We start from the raw sequence: 21,832 nt of genomic DNA on the forward strand, positions 1-21,832 counted from the left end.
AGGCAAAACAGATGTTATTCCATGATTTATCTTCTCACTTCTGAGTCTACACTCATGCATCCATTAGCACCCATTCATTTTGTCTACTATCAATGACTTAGTGCTTCATTTTCCTAAAGACAAGCCCCTCTAACATGTAGGCTTAATCCTATCTCCTCCTACCTTTGTAAAGGTCCTTTCAGGTAAGAATAAGTAACTGCATCAAAAGTTGCTGATACATTTAAGAAAATATATAAGAAATATTTCTTTCTATGAAAATATACTTTCCTAGTTTTCATCCTGGTTCTTAGATTGGGCCTTCCTAAAATTTTTTTTGTCTCTTTCTTGCCCACGTTTATGGAACTTTCTCTGTTTAGTCTTGAGTCTCTTTACTCTACACCATCAATTCCTACAATTCTTTATACATTGGCACGTCTTGCCAAGCATGTGCACCTTACCACCTACTGAATATTACTATATTGATTGTTTTCCTTGTAATTTAAATAAAGTGTCAGACCATCGTGATCAATCTTCAACAACTCTTCCTACTCCAAAACACGTTTTCTTTGTTCCTAACTGGCAAAAACATCCTTGCTTGCTTAATCTAGAGAGCCAGGAGTCATTCTCAAGTTTTTCTTCTCTTCCCTCACAAATCCGTAACAAATCCTTGTCACTCTGCTAGAAAAATATCTTATTTCATCCACTTTGGTTCTACACCACTGACATTAAATGTTAAAAGTTGCCATCATCTCATATAAGTGCAGTCTTGAATTGTTCTACTTACTTTCACTCTTGCTTCCATCTAATTCATTCTCCAACTGGAAGTAAGAATTAATGGAAGACATGAATTGAACATGGCAGTTTTCTGCCAAAAATCTCTAAGGGAACACTTATTATATTTAGGAAAAAGAAGTATCCAATAATTTACATTACTATTAAGATTTTCATAAACTGGCACTCTATTTCCCAAGTTTCAGTATATTCCCCTATACACTCTCACTCAATAATACTTATCTTTGCCTCATTGTTTCCTCTTATTGGCATTCTTTGAGGACCCTCCAAAAATTAGATCCTCTGTAATCTTCTCTCATAATACCTGTGCTTTTGTTTCATAGTTCAATCATAGTTTGTTATTATGTATTTGTATAATTATTTGATTTACTTAAAGGTCTTTGAATGTGTATTATATTTGTCTTCTACTCTACTGACATTTTCTTCAAGGTGGTATTTGGCTTAGTTTTCAGTTGCAACATAACTGTCATTAATAAATATTTTTTGAATGAATAAGTAAAACCGATTACAAGGACCAAACTAAAATACACTATTCAACTACCCACTCTCACAGTTTTCTTTATCGCAGGATTTCCTTTGCTATTTCTCCTTGGTTTTAGCAATCTTCTTGTCTGTGTCTTATTATTGATTGCTCCCTCTAAGACTACATTTTTGAATAATAGGACATTTTAATGACTATATTTACATGATGCTAAGTGTTTGAATTTGACGTTTGTCAATAGCTGTTTTAAGCATCAATCTCTATGTAATTGCAACAAAGCTTTGTCAACTGATTTCTACGGAGATTTGTTACCTTCTATTTATTCTATAAAATGTTTTCTGTCATTTTACTTACCAAATGCATCTCGTTCATCGGAGTGCTGTGTTCTGTGCATTTCAAGACACTATGGAAATACAGAAGGCAATAGTACTATTTATGTTTGCTGTCTAAGCGTAAGATGACTCTCCCCACCATGGAGTAAAATAGGAATATAATACAATGTCCTTAATCTGAAACAGCTGAGGATTATAACAGAGATCAAGGATGCCTTAACTATTTTGCACTTATTATCATTATACTAGTAAAAGCTATGATAATGGGACTTTTAAAAATGACTTCTCAATTATTATCTTTTGTTGATTTTCTGTCCTCTTACATCTATCTTAGTTTTGCTTGTGCTGCTATAATAAAAAATATCATGGACATCATGGACTGGGTAGTTTACAAAAAAGAGAAATTTATTTCTCACAGTTCTAGAGGCTGAAAAGTTCAAGGTCAAGGCACTATCAGGTTCGGTGTCTGACGAAGGCCTTGTCTGTGCTTCCAGGGTGGTACTTTGTTGCTGTGTCATCTGCAGGGAGTATTGGGGGAGAACACTGTGTCTTCACATGGAAGAAGTGCAAAAGGGAGAAAAGAGTCAAACACTGTATGAAGCGTCTTTTATAAGGACCTTATCAAACACTGTATGAAGACTCCTTTATAAGGAACTTAATCTCATTCATGAGGAAGGAGCCCTTATGACCTCCTAAAGGCCCTAACTCTTATTACTACTGCATTGGGGATTCAGTTTCAATATGAATTTGGTAGGGGACACAAACATTCAAAAACATGGCAATGTCTTTATCTGAGCTTTATAAAATATATCCATTAGTTAGACTCCAATATGCCTTTGGTTAGAAATTCCATATTCTGGTGGATACACAGACATGAAATATGACTTTAGAATAATGTTGAAGGTCCAGTAGTTATTTTTCTAGGTAGATTTGTCTTCTGATGAATGTCTGAACATTTACCTTTCATATTATCTCAACTTTTTGCTTTTACACAGTATTATTTAAAATTATTTCTACCTCCATAAAATAAATACTTATATGTATTTAATTTACTCTTACCATTATCACAATTACAAATTCTAATGCAATTGCATTTTAACATTTCCTAAATTAATTAAAATGTCACAATATACTTAAACTGCATAATATAAATAGAAGTTTTCACAGATAAGAAACAATGATTACTTACTTTACAATCGCAAGCATCAGTCTTAGTACCTATCATAAAAGATGGGCTCAATAAACATTGATTGAATGAACAACAACAAAAAAAAAGCCAATTTTAAGCAGTTATTCAGATAATTTTTTATTCTCACAAACAACTTTATTTTTATATTTATTTTTGACAATGGAAATTGCTATCTTGCTGAGTGTAACACATCCATAGTTACCACTGAAGTATTGATTTTTATATCATTTCTAATGATACATTCTTTATAATATCAAATTACTCAGGAAAAGTAATGCTACTGTAGTTTTCACAAAGCAAATGTACTTGGCAAACATTTCCCTTTTCTTTATTTCAGTGACTCATGGATTGAATAAAATAAAATGTTCTATTACTCTCCCAATTATATCAAAAGCTCCCTTTTAGTTTATAATGCAAGCTTTCTTTGAAAGATAACACATTTTGAAAAAAAATCTTTATTTTCCAAGTTAATAATTCTGTTTAAAAATGTTTAATTTTGACATTTAGGCCACTCTTGGTGGTATAAGGGTTGAGGAACATCTGACAGTACTATGAAAAGAATGTAGTTCACACTAAAATCACTAAAATTCAGATTTGTCTGTATATACATCACGACATTGCTCATCCTGAATCATAACGATAAGTTCTGAAACTTACAATTCAGAACCTATGAAAGAACAATTCTTTTCATTTTTTGATATCCCTTCCCTATGAAGGGAATTCAATGAATGTAGCATGACTGTCCTCTCTCTTCTCTTTATCCCTTAGGAGGAATACAATATCCACCAGAGGTTATGTTTGTTAATTCACAATTTCTGAAAGCAATCAGAGTTTACAAAGCAGGCTTAAACTAAATAAATGACCCCAAAAAGAAGAGAAAACAATTAAAATGCAAAAGTAAAGATTTTTCAGAGTGAAAAGTAAAATGACTGGAGGTATGTATAGTGTTTGTGAATGTATAAGGGAGGAATTGCTTTGGAAGCCAGACTTCAAGTTTGAAGGAAAATACAAAGAAAAGGTTTGGTTGGAAAAGAAATAAAATAATTTGAGACAAATAAAGTTTGAGATATTCATGAGGCATCTGGTAAATATGTTTTACAGGTGATGTGAGTCCAACATTCAGGGATAAAGTTCTAGGCTGGAATATATAGTTTTGCAACAACCAACAAATAAATAGTAGTGAAAATTATGTCACTGGATGAGAATGTTAAGGTAGAAATTATTGAGAATGATAAGGGGAGTTGAGGAGGAGCCTTGCAAAAGTGTGGGAAAGACAGAGAAGGAAAAATCAGAAAAGGAAACAGAGGATGTAATGATAAAGGAAAAATAGGAGCGAATAATGCAATTAAAGAATCTATACTTTTGCACAAATACAGAGGGCATGAACAAATGTACTCAAGTCCATCCCAGATCATTAATTATATGATTCTACGGTAAGGCACAATCCCATAGACATATTCGTATCTCCATGGTGTCATTTTTAAATGTAATTCAGAATTTAGAGAAAATGTATAAATAAGCCATCCTGAAACTTTATAAGTTCAAAAGCACCTTTATACCTATCCGAAATAATACCCGAAAAAGAATTTTAAATAAAGAAAGTTCTACTTAGTTTATAAAGTCTATTAGTGTATTTGAAAGCAAACTCATAGAGGATGTAACCTACAAGAATTATTTCCTTGAATTATGATTTTTTCCTGTTACATAATTTTTAAAGATATTTATTTATTCCTTCAATTCATTCACTTATTTTTTAGAGACAAGGCCTCACTCTGTCATCCAGGCTGGAGTGCAGTGGCACAGTCACAGCTCACTTCATTCTCCACCTCCTGGGCTCAGGCGATCCTCCTACCTCAGCCTCACAAGTAGCCAGGACTACAGGCATGTGCCACCACACCTGATTAATCTTTTTAATTTTTTATAGCGAGGAGGACTTGCTATGTTGCTCAGGCTAATCTCTAACTCTTAGCCTCAAGCAATCATCCCATCTTGGCTTCTCAAAATGCTATTACAGGCATGAGCCAATCACGCCTGGCCTTGCTACATAATTTTTGAAGTCCCTTTACCATACACTGGAGAGCCTTGGGGATATGTTGGGAGTGTTCTGTGTCAATACATCATTTAAGAAGAAGAATTTAGCTGTATATAAAGTTTATTTCTGCCACAGTTAAATATTAAGCAACTCATTTGGATGTGAGAGCATGGATTCCTAAAGTAAGTTTATGTCACGCAATGAACTTTTTACTCAGTGTGTGCATTTTGTCAACTGGCTCATGGGAATGTTTTCATGACTTATCTTCCTCTCAAAATGAAGGTATAATGGTGAAAATATTAGATTGAAAGTTAAAAAAACTAGAGTCAAATTCACACTGTATCACTGTCACTATCTATAAATGGTAGAGAGACAACTTCCAATGGTGAACTCTCTTTAAAGTGGAAACAATGCAATGATCTATGTATTTTATATATCATATTCATTAAAAAATAAATACACTTCTTTCAAGAACTCCAATGATTCAAGTATGTTATATTGTTAAAAGATGTACTACATTGCTTAAATATGTGTAGAGAGAAATACCTTCACAGCTATGTAATATTAATGTGGAGGAAAGCTCATATATTCTGTTGATTGGTAGTTTTAGGTAGTTCAAATAGAGAATTGTATCCATTATTTACATAGTTAATGCAAAACAGAGACTTTCCTCAATCCTTGTGAAGTTTTAAAACCAAATTCTACATATTGTATTATTATCTGTAAAAGTAACTATGATACATTTTGTTACTTTGTTGACTTGACTTTGCCTGTCATTGAGTAAATACATATGAATGTACATATTGTATCTTTACATTGTTTGTTTGTTTGCTTGCTTTTTTTTTTTTTTTTTTTTTTTTTTAAGTGTCCTAGCCTATTTACAAAGATTCTGGAGTGCTAAAGCTTTAACTGCTGCCGGGCAATGAAACAGAATATAGAACGATCACTATTACTTTTACCTTGCTTATTAGGATTAAGAGCAATACATTCTGCTAATCTATCAGTATTAACGTATACCTTTTTTGCATTCTGTGAATTGACTTATTGAACAATACATCTCAAGTAATTTTATGGAAGTAAATTGTCATTGTTGAATAAGAATGGACATTGCTATTTATCTGTGATTTTTGCTAAGGATATTTGTTAGTCTGATAAAATATAAGGCACTCTACACAATTTTGGGGGGGTATTAGAATTATGGAAAGAACCAAGGTATATGGAAATGAATATCTGAATTATTAAAGGTACAGTAATAGTTTTTTTACTTTTCCAGTTTATTTCTACTTTTAGTCATGATGACAGATTCTTGATTGTCATCCTAAATTAATCATTGTTAGTTGTTTAAAATATTAACTTGAGAATTGAACTAGATTTCTACCCTTCTTAAAATGTAAACTTATAACAGTTTCAACATATTTTTAAATGTTCTATTTGTCCTTTCTTAGCAGTATTCTGTAGAAATCCTATTTTCTGGCCAAAATTGTTCCACACATTAAGATGCCACATGACTCATAATAAAAATTACCTTACCGAAAGCTGGAAAAGTTTATAGCAAAGGCTTCAGGGTTTACCCTTGGGAAAAAGAATAAAAATGTAGAAGAAATTTTTCACTACATAATAGTCTGTGAACATGGTTGTAATTAACCAAGTTTGAATATTTTAAGATACTGTGCTATACTAATCTATAGTCACAAAATATTAAAATTAATGACATAGAAATGCTGTGAAACAAATTTTTGTAATGCATGCAGTATTTGTCAATCTATTCTTTGTCATTATTCTGAATGATGAAAAATCTCATATAAAATATCAAATGATAATTATAAATATAAAGAAAATTCTTTCAACCTAATGATTATGTTTGTCAATATATGTCTTGGAGACAGAGACCCAAAACCATAACCAATGCTTTTGGTATGGGTTGACAAAAGATGTGCAGTTGACCATGAAGTACTTTACAGAGACAATAAAGAATAAAAACGTTATGATCAATGTAAAGAAGACGAGATTCACTGACAGCAAGGAAATCATTCAACTTGACAGTTTTTCACAGATAAAGCAGCTTAAAAACACTCTTAGTAAATCTTGCTGGGTAAGCAGTTCAATATCTATCAATCTTTTGAAAAGGGTTATATAAGACCTCCTGATATACATATATATATCTATCTATCTCTCTCTCTCTATATATATATAGATATCTCTGAGCTGGGCACACAGTGGCTTATGCCTTTACTTCTAGCTACTGGGGAGGCTGAGACAGGGGGATCTCTTGAGGCTAGGCATTCAAGACTAGGCTGGGCAACATAGTGAGATCCCATTTTTATAAAAATAAAAGAAACAAAACAAAACAGCAATCTGCTATATTAAAAGAAAACTGCAGACCAGTAACCTTCATGAACATAGACCAAAACTGTTTAATAACATATTAGGAAATTAATCACATGTACATATAAAATGGGTGCTACTTCATAATTGAGTGCTACATAGTAAAGGGATTTGAATAGTTCAAACTTCAGAAACAATTAATGTAATTCACCATAGTAACAGACTAAACAAAAAAAAAAAATCTACAATTACCTCAATAGATGAAAAGAAGCCATTTGACAAAATTTAACATCCATTCTGGATAATCCTATATTACACTGGGAATAGAAGGGTACTTGAAACTGGTAAATGGAATATAAGACACCTGTGTTTAACATTATTCTTTATTGTAAATGACAATGATTTCTTTATAAAATCACAAACAATTCAAGAATGTATACAACTTGCCACTTTCATTCAACTTTTACCAAACAAGTATAATATGGCAGTGTAATGGGGCAAACACATAGTTTATATGACACTATTACACTAGAAAGTGTACTATGGCAAAGCAAAGAACAGTAGATTTTTTATAGAAAATAAAAGGAAAAAACAAACAAACAAAGTTGTCTTCATGTATTGACTACATGAATTGTCTATAGAAAAACCTGAAGAACTAATGCAAAAAGTCACCAGAACAATTATATGAGTTTAGCTAGGTCTCAGAATAAAAGGTGAATATATTAAAATTAAAAGTTTTGTTATAGGCTAGCAATGAACAGTTAGAAATTTAAGTTAGAATTAAATGTCTATCAAATGATGACCAGATGAATTGTGGTATATTCATATGGTGAGATACTATTCAGCAGTAAAAATATCATACAACTGATTTATGCAACAATATCAATGAATACAATAATAGCATTATGCTATGTGATGATAGAGGTCAGACAGAAAATGAACAGAGTTTATTTTAAAATATGATGTCTAGAAAAGCAAAACTACAGGTACAGAATCAGATCAGTGGTTGACAAGGGCTGGGTGAGGAAAGGAGATTTACTACAAAGTAACAAGAAGGAATATTTTCAGGTTGATGGAAATGTTTTCTATCTTGATTATTTTGGTGGCTCCTCACTGTATACATTTCCCAAAACTTATCAATTTGTAGATAAAAAATTGATAAATTTTCACTTATTTCTTAATAAAACCTGACAAAAAATAATTAGAAAAAAGTAAAAAAAAAAAAAAAAAAAAAAAAAAGCAACTTGAAATAACTTTACTATTTAGTACATGGACTATGCATTCTACTTTATCTGTTACAGAATTTTTGTCAGATTCATAATACAGCCTTTTATGTGCTCCTTGGATATTTTCTTATGTTTTGTGTGAACCCATAGTCTTCTAAGATGGTGTTCGCGATGTGTAGGGGAAGGAGGAAGGGTGGTGGTAAACCTTAGTTCACGATTGGATTGTATCTCCCACACTGAGTTTAGGAATCTTCATATTCCTCCTCATTGGATATTGCTTTTATGTAAGAACTATGATGTGTGTTTGTAATCACCAAGCAGACAAACTGTGAATGAAGAGTTAAGGGAGAGATTTGTTGTGGAATCTACTTGTTATCTGATCTCTGGTTCCAGCTGATTAGTGCTGCTGTCCTGCTTGTCCGGAACAGTTTCCCTCTCTCCCTCTCCTTCTCTCTCCCCGCCCCTTCCCACTTCCTGTCTTTTATGGTAGGTGGTTAGGTAATGATCTGCCAACGGCAGTGCAAGAAAGATAAATGAATCACCAGTAAACAATTCTCCCCCAAATATTGCCAAACTTTCTATGGCATCTCCAGAATTATATTATGAGAAAGAGCTATTGGATCATACTACTTCACTTTTTTGTTGAAAAGAAATCGTACAAGCCCTTGATTGGAAAAAAACACTATTGAAATTGGGTTAAACTCCTACTGTAGGGAGATTTGCTCTTATTATAAGAAGATTGTTGGAGCATTGTGTATTGATATGACAAGGTAAATAGTCTCTAATAAAGTTATTTACCTATCTTAAGTATTTAATATTCCTCATATTACTTTTTGTGGTTCAGAATATTTGAGAAGGACTTAAAGAAGCTAATAGGATTTAAAGATAAAACTCAAACTATATTACAAAGATAGTGTTATTAGAATTTTGTGACTGATTTGATGTACAATAAGGAAAGTGTGGAATTCCCAAAAGAAGTCTAAGCACATATATTCTAAAGTCTGGAGTCCTTTCTTACATAAAATGGTTGTTAATTAATTAAAACATCTGCCTGACAGTGACCTCTGTTTCTCTTAAGTCAGATCTCCTAGCCGAGCAAAATTTATCATTCCCTATACTGGTTTTAAATATACTTGTGTACTACCACAACCACATCTTTTTACCTGGCTTTAAGTCAGAATATAAAATACCATACTTAATAATTTAACAAATTCCAACACATTTTTCTTTTTTTTCTTTTTAAGACTTTCAATATTACCATGACCTTTGCTAAAATAACTTAACCTTTCCTCTAAACAGAGTATCTAAATGAGTTCATGCTACCTTTCTTATGTATAAACAAAGTCTTCTTTGTCCCAAACCTGAAACCATACTATTGAAATAATACACTAAGCAACCTCAGCGTTCTTTTTCATTATTAACAGACAAAATGCAGCACATTGAAATACATACTTTCTTTCTTTCTTTTTTTCTTTTTTTTTTTTGAGGTGGAGTCTTGCTCTGTCTCCCAGGGTAGAGAGCAATGGCACAATCTCGGCTCACTGCAAACTCCACCTCCCAGGTTCAAGCAATTCTCCTGCATCAGCTTCCCAAGTAGTGGGATTACAGGCACCTGTCCTCACGCCCAGCTAATTTTTATATTTTTTAGTAGAGATGGAGTTTCATCATGTTGGTCAGACTGGTCTCAAACTCTTGACCTCAGGTGATCCACCCACCTCGGCCTCCCAAAGTGCTTGGATTACAGGTGTGAGCCACCATGCCCATCCATATTCTTCTTTTTACAGTGTGATGCTTTGATATTTGTTTTTTCAAAGCTCAAAAGCATCATTTGAAAAGTTGTTTCTTTACTCACCTAATTGTGAATATTATGCCTTCCTTCCAGTCTACAATAGAGGAAGATTTTTTACATTCTTGTGATTGAAGCCACATAAGATTTTGATTTCAGGACTATGATTATGTCTACATGTGTCCTATAGATACTAGATTATGATTAAATCATTTCTGCCACCATAAATGATTCTACAGTATCATTAAAGTGTGACTAAATTTCAGAATTGGAGAAATAGACAATGAAGAAACAATATTTATAATTTTAAATCTTTGAAATAATCTTAACAATTTTCAATTTTTCAACCTTAACAAAGTTCCAATAAATCCTCTGCTAACAAAGATGATATTTTCTTATGTAATGGCTTATAATTGAAAACACCGTCAGTGGTATTATAGGAGAAGGTCGGGTGAATTATAAAGTAGATTTACTTCTACTAAATTTAATTTTACTAAAATGTCTTAAGTATACAAGAAAACATTAAACATGTATGAATGATTACTGGGGTAGAGACAGAAAATTAATTTAATGTTATATTTTTATATTCCCAAGGACAAACCTCTAGGCTGCCAAGACACAAGAGATTTAGGTCAGATAAGACTATCCCCTTTCATCACTGGGAAATCCCAACGTGAGATTTTAAACATGTCTCCATGGTTATTGGGACATCCGTTAGATCAAACACATTGAATCACCCTTAGTGATTAGCTGGCAAATTAAGACTCTGAAATGATTTCTGAATTTTCTTTAACAACAACAAAATAACGGCCTGTCATTTTAGAATATCAGTTGTTTGTTCAATTAGAACGCAACGTGAATAAATCTCATGACCTTCGATTGTCAATGTCATTGAGACGGTGTCTATTTTAAAAATGACTATTATAAAATGTTACATATAGAACAGTGCAAATCAAAATTAGACCTTAAGATACTTGAAGGTGGACTGGGAAGCAGTGAACTCTGAAATTAAATCGCCTGAATTTGAAGTCATATTATCCCTAATTGTTATGTGAACTTGTGAAAATTACTTAATCTCTCTGTGTTTCAGTTTAAAGTATTATTAATTTTAAGGTCTATACCTGGTAAAAAGTAAGATGATAAGGAATCTTCTATTATTTAGGTTAATAGAATTTAGGGATTATGTTTGAGTCATTTATATAGCTATCATGTCACTTACTGTTTCTTACACATAATAGAGTTTAATATAATTTCAAAACAAAACTTAAAATGAGTTCTGTAAGAAATATTTTCTAAAATTAATAATAATTTGATTTAGGTGTAAGATTTGTTGTTTATAGTCAACAATTTAAATGCTTTTCAAAAATACTTCAAAATAAGTAGTGTACAGTCAATTGGCCAAACTACATATAGCTTATTAATAAAATTCTACTAGTTCTTATGTGCTGGTCGGGAGTTTGGAATAATAGTATACACACACACACACACACACACACACACCACATGCATATATATATTATGTGTGTGTATATATGTGTGTGTGTAAATATTTATTTAGTCCTCACGAGAATTTCTCAATTCAATTCTGTCTGATTGGTGAGACCACTTGAACCCTGCAAATGTTAAGTACTTTCCTAATGTTTCATAGCAGTTATTGAAATAATATGAATTTAAAATAAATGCAATCTAACTCTAAAGTCCTGACTATCAAATATTTTTAAATATTACACTTTCTACCTCATAGATAATTTACACAAATGGAAGTTTCGAGTAAAGAAAACTGGCACAGGTTTTGACTAAAGTAAGTTACTGAAAGGAAGGAAAAAATAAATCTTATCCAAAGTTTAAGTTTTTCACAAGTTGGTAGTGGAGCCAGAACGCAAACTCAAATTCCATGCCCTTTCCATTCAATCTTTATACTTTATTTAAGTTATACATATATACACACACACACATATAATATACATACATATATACACATATATACATACATATATACATATATGTGTATGTACAAATATACACACACACACATACATACACATATTATCTCTCATAGATTTCAACATTACCTTGTGAGGAAAATTCTAGTATAATCTCCTTTTTATTAGTTGAGGTAAATAAAGCATAAGGATTGAATGGGAAGGACATGGAATTTGAGTTTGCATTCTGGCTCCACTACCAGCTAGCGGAAAACTTAAACTTTGGATAAAATTTATTTTTTCCTACCTTTCAGTAACTTACTTTAGTCAAAACCTGTGCCAGTTTTCTTTACTCAAAACCTCCATTTGTGTAAATTATCTATGAGGTGGAAAAGTGTAATATTTAAAAATATTTGATAGCAGGAACTTTCGAGTTAGATTGCACTGATTTTAAATTTACGTTATTTCACTAACTGCTGTGAAACGTTAGAAAAATACTTAATATTTGTAGTACTCAAGTGGCCTCATATATATGTATATATATTTATATACATGTATGTGTATATGTGCATACATATGTGTGTGTGTGTGTGCATACACATATATATGTGTATACATTAAAAACTATGCCTGGCACGTAATAAGTATTCAATAAATAACTACTGATACATCTTTAAATTGTAATTATACTCTGATTTATAAATTGACTTTGCTATAAAATAGCTAATTTTTAAATTCAGAAGTTATTCTGAAAGATGTCATTTTTACATTGAAACATATTTATGTATTGATTTGAGATGCATATGATAAGCTGCATTGAGGGAGGAAGCAAAGGAGGACATACATTCTGGATAGCAATCTGTGTGTCAGTAGCTTCAGGAACAATAGAGATATTTGAAGAAAAAAAAAGTAGCATCTCACCCCCAAAAGAGTCCAGATACACTGCTCAGTACAGTCCAGAAACATATGCTCTTGAAGGATGTGTACTGGACTGGAAAGAACAAGGATAACATTGCTTTAGTACATTTAGGTATACTTAAAATATGTGGCAGGGAAGATGAGAGCCAGCTGAAACCAGTCATGGAGTTGTCAAGCATATCTGGGAACTATTAGGGTGAAGATGGTTGGGAAGGCAGAACAGGACCAAATAACAGGGTGTGGACAGAATATTGGTATTTGTGATAGCAGGAACTGACACAGAGGCAGACAAGTGGATCCAGTGTTTGAAATGGCTTGATTTTCATTCAATATAGGATGACCAGCTTCAATGGTGGTACCAGGTTTAAGGGTCTCATAGCCAATTTGAATAGGATGTGATGTTTCCTAAGTCAGAATTGGAAATGAATGAGTGAGGAGGAGTGGCAAGACAATGGCTTAGAAAATGGTAAGTAGCATAAAATGGTAACTACAAACTATGTGGAGAAAGTGTAACTTGAAGAATGTGCACTACAATCATTAGTCAGGAATAGGAAATAAAATATAATCAGATACAGTTTCTAGAAAGACCTGAGACAAGGAATCCAGAACCATGGCTATGAATGGTCAGCTTCCAATTTGAACAAATTAAGGTGAACAAATGTCCCTGTCTTCCTAGAAATATCAGGTTTTAGAATTAGAAGTCCTATGTCCAGGAAAAGCCTTCAGGCTCAAGCAAACTATGTTGATTCGTCATCCTAAAATTATGACTAATAGACAATACAGAAACATGTATGGTAGCATAAAGACAAACGCATGCCCCGGCCAAAGCCAAAGAACATCTAGTACAAAAGTGCCAGTGATAGAAATATTTCCTCTGTAAAAGAAATTATGCCAGAAATTGGGTCTGAAATTGATTCCAGTTGTGAATAGAAGTACTTCTTTGTGCAAGAGTTTATTTACTTGCTCATTCATTCATTTATATTCCAAAGATTAAGAAGGCAAAAGAATGAATGTCTCATGAACATTCAAGAGAAGGGTAAGCAAGTGAGAAAAAACTGAGTGAGACACCAGATTGAAAAGCCAGAAACAAATATAAAAATACATATCTGAATTTAAGGTCAGAGATATTTTTAAAATTAGTGTTTCGACAAATCTATAGAACTATATAACCAAAATCATAATCAAGATATAGAATATTTCTAACATCTTAAGATAATTCCTTGAGTTTGCTCACATCAGTCCCTATAAACTTTTCTAGAATTCATGTAAGTAGAAACATACATTCTGATATCTATTTTTGCATAACAAGCCATCTCAAATGTCAATAACATACAACAATAACAATTGTTTATGTCACTAAATAATTTGGGCAGAGCTGTATTTGACCACATCTGGGAAGACTTGAAGATTGTCTGGAATCTGGAATCATCTGAATGTTCTCTTCCTCTCTTGTCTGGTGGTTGAGGCTGGCAGATGGCTAAAATTTGACTCTAACCTTGTGATAGGAGTGTCAAAGGTTTTGCAGGTATGTTTTAAGAGACACAGAACTCTTTTGGGTCTGGCTTTCTTTTGTTCAGCAGAATATATCAGAAATTCATCTTTTTTTCTGTGTGCACATAATTGGCTCCTTTTAGTATTTCATTGTACCGATATGACACAATCTGTTTATGCACTCATTTGTTGATTAACATCCAAATTGTTTCTAGACCAGGGTTTTTATGAATATAGCTACTATAAGATTTACACAAATATTTTGTCTGACTTTTTTTATTAAATAGATAGAGTAAATTTATGTGGTAAATGTCTCCTGAGTCACATATTAAATGTATTTTTAACCTTATAAGAACTGCCAAATTGTTTTCCCAAATGGTTTACCATTTTACGGTTTCATCAATGTATGTGAGTTTCAGTTCCTGCACGTACTTCCCAGCACTCAGTATTGTGGATGTTTAACAGTATCTAATTGTGATTTTCAGTTGTATTTTCCTGAAAACTCATGATGGTGACTGTTTTTCACCTACTTATTGGCTATCTTCTCTTTTTAAATGTTTGTTTAAACTTTTTGCTAAAGTTTTAATGTTCAATTTCTCTTATTATTAAATTTTAAGGTCTTTGCATATTTTGGATACTAAATATTTGTCAAATAGAAAATGAAAATGAATCCTTTCTCAGTGGCAACTCTGATATTTCAAATTGTAGCATCTTTTCTGGTAAAAGACTGGAGATTGGAAGAACTGAGATGAACAGGTTAAGCTTGCTCAGAGCGAGGACAATGGCTTTACAACTCATATCTATTTTCTTCCTCACCTTTACATTAATTATGCTTCTAGAAAAACAAGGCAAAAGGTAACTTCAGAAGTAGCAATTCCCTTGCTTTTCCTTGCTCTTAACAGTAATTTCCATCTCTATTTCAGCAGGCAAAATTATGATCTCATACTAGCATCTCATTTCTTCATTTCTAAAACTCACACATTGGAAAATATTCTGTAATAAAACTATTTTAAAGAGAAGGCACATGTGTCCCCTTATGATATATGCCTCCAAAGAATGCAAGAAGCTTATTGACCCAAATCTCATTTTATTTTCCCAGGAATAGGTGCTATAAAAATCAGTGCCAGTTGGGAGGTCAGTAGCTATGGTTAGCTTATCAAATATGCTTTTTTATTCATTATTCTGCTATTTCTTGCTCATATAATTTGCCAACAAATAAGAACTACCCTTAATTATTTATTTCACTGAACAGTTTGAAATAGCTTTTCCCAAATTTTGAGTTGTATTGGAAACCCACAAATCTGTTAGCTGACTATATTTTCATTAAATAGGCAAAAATTATGAGATTACATACTGAGTGTTTAGAACCTATAGGTCCAAGTAAAATAATTATCTTACAACTTATGGCATCTGTGGTCATTTGAGAAGGCTTTACAATATAATCCAAAATGATAGGTAGAAACGATGCTACGGAGATACAAAGATAGACAGCTATCAAGATGCTGCAGATTGAAGGGTGTTAATAAAGAAAATCTGATTTGGTTTTTCTTCACAGGAATTTAAATTTTTAAAGTTTCTTTTGAACATAACACATTATTTCCAAAAGACTCCAATCCAATCCATGTAAACTAGGACAATTAATGTAATTGTACATTAGAACTAATTTACGTAGAAATTGAAAGTGAGATTTGTGGTTGAAAATCAACAAAAATAAAGAAAGAGAGAGAGAGGAAGGGGAGAGAGGAAGAAAGGAAAAAGAAAAAAAAAAAGTAAGCTTAAAAGTGGCTATCCAAAAAATACAGCCAAACACTGCCAAATTCAGAGTTATTTATTCTTGTTTTTGACAGTGGTGACAAATTTAATTACTGTAGTACTCATTTCATCAAATATCACTTCATGTAGAAAGAATGCAATATAATATAATTATGCTCATATAATTATTTCATCCATATTAGTTTTAAATTTAATTTGCATGCCAAACTCTTCTATTTTCTGATGTTATTGATCTCCTTAGTCACACACAAAAAAAATACTATGAAAGATTATCTTAAGAATTGTAGGCTGTAGTGAGACAAAAACCTTTTCTGTTGTTGTTTTTAGATAAATGCATAATTCATTTTTGCAGAGGTTTTCAGATAACGTGGTTTCAGATAAATGAGGTTCTTAGACCAATGACTGTCTTAATACCATATATTTTCAATGTTTTTCTCATTTAGCCGCCACCAGCGATTTGTAGTTTAAATGTTATTGACAGGAAAAAATCTAGCAGAGATCTTTGAAAAGCAATTCTCTGTCTTATTTTTTTGAGAAACTTTCCAGAAGAGGTTAACCTATAAGAATCTGAGACTTGGGTCAATTTTGTCTGTCTTAAATGTAATCAAAGAATCACAGCCTTCAAATCCAAGGTTAGTCATTCAGATGGTTTAGAGGGCAAGCTTTCATTTAGTTTTCTAGTCCAGTGCTCTTTCCATTTCTTCGGGAAGAAAACTGTGTGAAAAGAAATAGGGAGAAATATTATGAAGTCAATTCATTTGAGAAAGATTACAATTAAAAAGTCTTACTCTTTATGTGAGCTCCATCAAGAGATTTCCTATTAAAAACAAGATAAGGCGGTTATCAATAATAGTAATAATAGATATTTAAAATATTGAATATGCACATATTATTTTATTTAACTCTCTCAGCAACCCCTTGAGGCATGACAGAGAAGTTAATTAAGTCATCCAGGAGTCGGAATTCAAACTCTGAATGTCTCACTTCAGAACCTATTGTTTCAATCACTAATCCCTGCTTCAGATAGAGATGCTCTTGTCCATTATCTCAAAGAGCAAAACTTACCTCATGTCTCTAAACAACTAACTTTTTCATCATCTATTCGACTTCCTGATTTGGGGCTTTTATTTTCTTTATCCTGTCATTTAACCTGTCCTCTATGTCTTGGAGAGTTTCCTTTAGTACTCATTTTATATGCCCCAAATTCTGACTCCTAGATAATTCTGTCTCCTATAGTTGCAGATCATTCACTGATAACTTGTATTCTCCAGATTACATGACACGGTCTCAATACTTTTCTTCTTTTTTAACTTTTATTTTAAGTTAAGGGATACATGTGCAGTTTGTTACATAGGTAAACTTGTATAACAGGGATTTATAGTACAGATGATTTCATTACCCAGGTATTATGCTTAGTACCCATTAGTTATTTTTCCAGATGCTCTCCCTCCTCCCACCTTTGACCCTCCAGTAGGCCCTAGTGTGTATTGTTCCCCTGTTTGTGTCTATATATTCTCATCATTTAGCTCCCACTTATAAGTGAGAACATGTGGTATTTGGTTTTCTGTTCCTGTGTTAGTCTGTTAAGAATAATGGCCTCCACCTCCATCTACATCCCTGCAAAGAACTTGATCTCATTCTTTTCGTGGATCCATAGTATTCCATGGTGTATATATACCACGTTTTCTTTATACAATCTATCACTGATGAGCGTTTAGGTTGATTCCATGTCTTTACTATTGTGAATAGTACTGCAATGAACATACATGTGCATTTGTCTTTATAATAGAATGATTTCTATTCCTTTGAGTATATAGCCAGTAATGGGATTGCTGGGTCAAATGGTTATTTCTGTCTCTAGGTCTTTGAGGAACCACCACACTGTCTTCCACAATAGCTGAGCTGATTTACATTCTCACCAAAAGAAGTGTTCCCTTTTCTTTACAACCTCACCAGCATCTGTTATTTTTTGATATTTCAGTAGTAGCCATTGTGACTGGTGTGAGATGGTGTCTCATTGTGGTTTTGACTTGTGTTTCTTTAATGATCAGTGATGTTGTTGAGCTTTTTTTCAGATGACTCTTGGCCTCATGTATGTCTTTTTTTAAAAGTGTCTCTTCATCTCCTTTGTCCACTTTGTAACAAGGTTGTTTGCTTTTATTCCTGTAACTTTAAGTTCTTTATAGACCCTGGATCTTAGACCTTTGATGCATGGTTTGCAGAAATTTTCTCCCATTCTGCAAGTTGTTTACTCTGAACAAATAAAGGGCATCCAAATAGGAAGACAGAAAGTCAAAATATCCCTGTTTGCAGATGACAGGATTTTCTATCTAGAAAACCCCATAGTTTCAGTCCAAAAGCTTCTTAAGCTAATAAACAACTTAAGCAGTCTCAGGATACAAAATCAATGTGCAAAAATCTCTAGCTAACATTCCTATGTACCAAGAACAAGCAAGCTCAGAGTCAAATCAGGAATGAAATACAATTCACAATTGCTTCACAAAGAATAAAACAGCTAGGAATACAGTTAGGGAGGTAAATGACCTATATAAGGAGAACTACAAAACAAATGAGAACACATTCCATGCTCATGGATAGGAAGATTCAATATTATTAAAAAGTCCATAATGCCCAAAGCAATGTATAGATTTATTGCTGTTCCTATTAAACTACCTTGAGATTCTTCACAGAACTAGAAAATCCTATTTTAAAATCCATGCAGAACCTTTTTTGAGCCCAAATAGCCAAGGCAATCTTAAGCAAACAGAACAAAGCTGGAGGCATCACACTACTCAACTTCAAACTACACTACAGGGTTAAAGTAACCAAAACAGCATGGTAGTGGTACAAAAACAGACACATAGACCAATGGACAGAAGAGAGAATGCAGAAATAAGATCACACATCTATAATTATCTGGTCTTTGACAAAACTGACCAAAAAAAAAAAAAAAAAAAAAAAAAAAAACCAAAAAAAAAAAAACCAGTGGGGAAAGCACTCCCTATTGAATAAATGGTGTGGGGTAACTGGCTAGCCATATGCAGAAGATTACAACTGGACCCCCTCCTTACACGATGTCCAAAAATTAACTCAAGATGGATTAAATAGTTAAATGTAAAACTCAAATCTGTAAGAACCTTCAAGGACAACCTAGGCAATATTATTTAGGACAAAGACACTGGTAAAAATTTCATAGCAAAGATGCCAAAAGCAATTGCAACAAAAGCAAAAATTGACAAATGAGATCTAATTAAACTTAAGAGCTTCTGCACAGGTAAACACCTTTCTAGCTGAAAATTTAATTCAGTGTGTTCACCTGAAGGAACTTCTGTTCCAACCATTCATAAATGTTCTTGTGCCAACCAGGAATCTGTGTGTCAATAGTCCCCCATTCAGTATGGTATACTTTCACCTAATGAACCCACTTCCATGTTGAAAGCTGCAAAAATTGATTTTATTTCTACTGTTCTTATTGTAGTGAAACATTATGGCATGAATTTCTAGATAGATAAATAAAAAAACTGACAAACACATATACACATACATCTTTATCTACATTTCTCATATATACATAATTTTCAAGAAATACATTAGTTTAAAGGTAACCATCATACAGTGCAACCTAAGGAAACATGTTGCTTTCAATGAATGATATCTGTCATTTTAAAACTAATAAAAATATTTTTAAATTATGATAAATAAACTTCCAGAATATTTTTAAGTAATGTGCAAAAAAATGAAGAAACTTAAAATCAGATACTGTTAAAATATAGTAATAAATGCTAATTTTCTTCTACATAAATCTTTGCATGTTTTCTCTTTCTTCTGTTTCTATGTGATTATTTAAGTATTATAATCTCAATTCCTTTGGTAAAATGAATGGTAATATAAAAATTTTACTATAAATATTCATTAAATGTTAATTATGGATATTCTGGTTCAATGAATAGTAATTATTCCAGTTGGGATAAAAATCCCAATGAAGAGGCCAAATCTGGATGACATATTTAACAATCTAATAAGCAACTCTGGTTCAATTGCTATTTATTATTAGCACTTCCCTTAATTTACCTAGGTAGAATGATTTATAATAATTTCTAATAATCATTCTACATTGTGAGTTTATAGATCTGTCATCAGTGCAATGTCTGACATTGGGCAAATCTTTATATTTTATTCTTAGCCTTAAATAAAAAAAAAAGATTACTAGTTAAAATTATTTTGGCTGCAAGTAACAAAAACAAAACTGACTTTATCAGCAGGTATTCAAAGCCTTTCTCTCTCGAGTATGTTTTCAGATTTTTTAGTGTTGTATGCCACTCAATCTTGTATCTGTTCTACCATTAAAGACTTAAATTCTTAGGAGCTTGTCTCTGTCCTTCTTCAGTCAGGGACTTCTATTTCCCTAGATCCATGAGTTATGCCCTCCTCGGAAGGAAATTTGTACCCTCTGACCTCTGAAAAAGTCTATAAATAAGAGGTCAATCTGATTTGTACATATGGCTAAGTAATATTTAAAATAATTTTTATCTCTGATAAAATATCCTATTTACCAAAATAGATTAAAAAGGTAAAAGAATAGTTGACCACAGGAATTATGATTTTCTGTGATTTGATATATGATGCTATACTATTAATTTCTTGGCCTCTTAACTCTTTGACTTCAATTCCAGATTCTTTCCAATTAAGTCAGTTAATATTATAACACATTTGAATCTGTTCCACATCCAACATTTCAAATCAAGATACTTTCTCCATGTCTGAAATGTTTTCAGATAAGTACTTCTGTCTAACTCTTATCTCTTCTCTTGGTCTGTTACATATTTTGTTGTCATATACAGTCAGGCACCATATATTAATGACAGTGGTCCTATATTATAACGGAACTGAAAACTTTCCATGTTTAGTGACATTGTAGCCATTATAAGATGTAGCAAAATTATTTAATTTTGTAATAAATTTTGTGTAGCCTAAGTACAGTGTTTATAAAGTTGCTAGTAGTGTACAGTGATGTCCCAGGCCTTCGAATTCATTCCCCACTCAATTCCTGATTGTGATAGTTAATATTCGGTGTCCACTTGACTGGATTGAGGGATACCTAGGTGGCTGGGGAAACATTGTTTCTGAGTGTGTCTATGAGGCTGCTGCCCAAGGAGATTGACATTTGATTCAGTGTACTGGGACAGGAAGAAGACTCACCCCCAAGATTGGTGGGCACCATCCAATCAGTTGCCAGCATGGGTAGTAAAAAGCAGGCAGAAGAAGAAGCAGCAGCTTACTGAGTTTCTCACTCATTCTCTCTTTTCTCTTGCTGGACACTTTGCTTCTCTTTCTCCCATCCTTGAACATCAGACTCCAGGTTCTTCAACCTTTAGGCTCTGGGACTTGCACCAGCAACCTCCCGAGGGCTCTCAGACCTTCAGCTTCAGACTGAGGGCTGCATCGTTTGCTTCCTTGTTTTTGAGGCTTTTGGACTCAGACCGAGCAACTCCAGGCTTTTCTCTTTCCCTAGCTTGCAGATGACCTAACATAGGAATTTGACTTGTGATTTTATGAACCAATTCTCCCTAATAAATGCGCTTTTAT

Source organism: Macaca nemestrina, chromosome 1 (assembly GCF_043159975.1).
Source record: "Macaca nemestrina isolate mMacNem1 chromosome 1, mMacNem.hap1, whole genome shotgun sequence".
Classification (NCBI taxonomy): domain Eukaryota; kingdom Metazoa; phylum Chordata; class Mammalia; order Primates; family Cercopithecidae; genus Macaca; species Macaca nemestrina.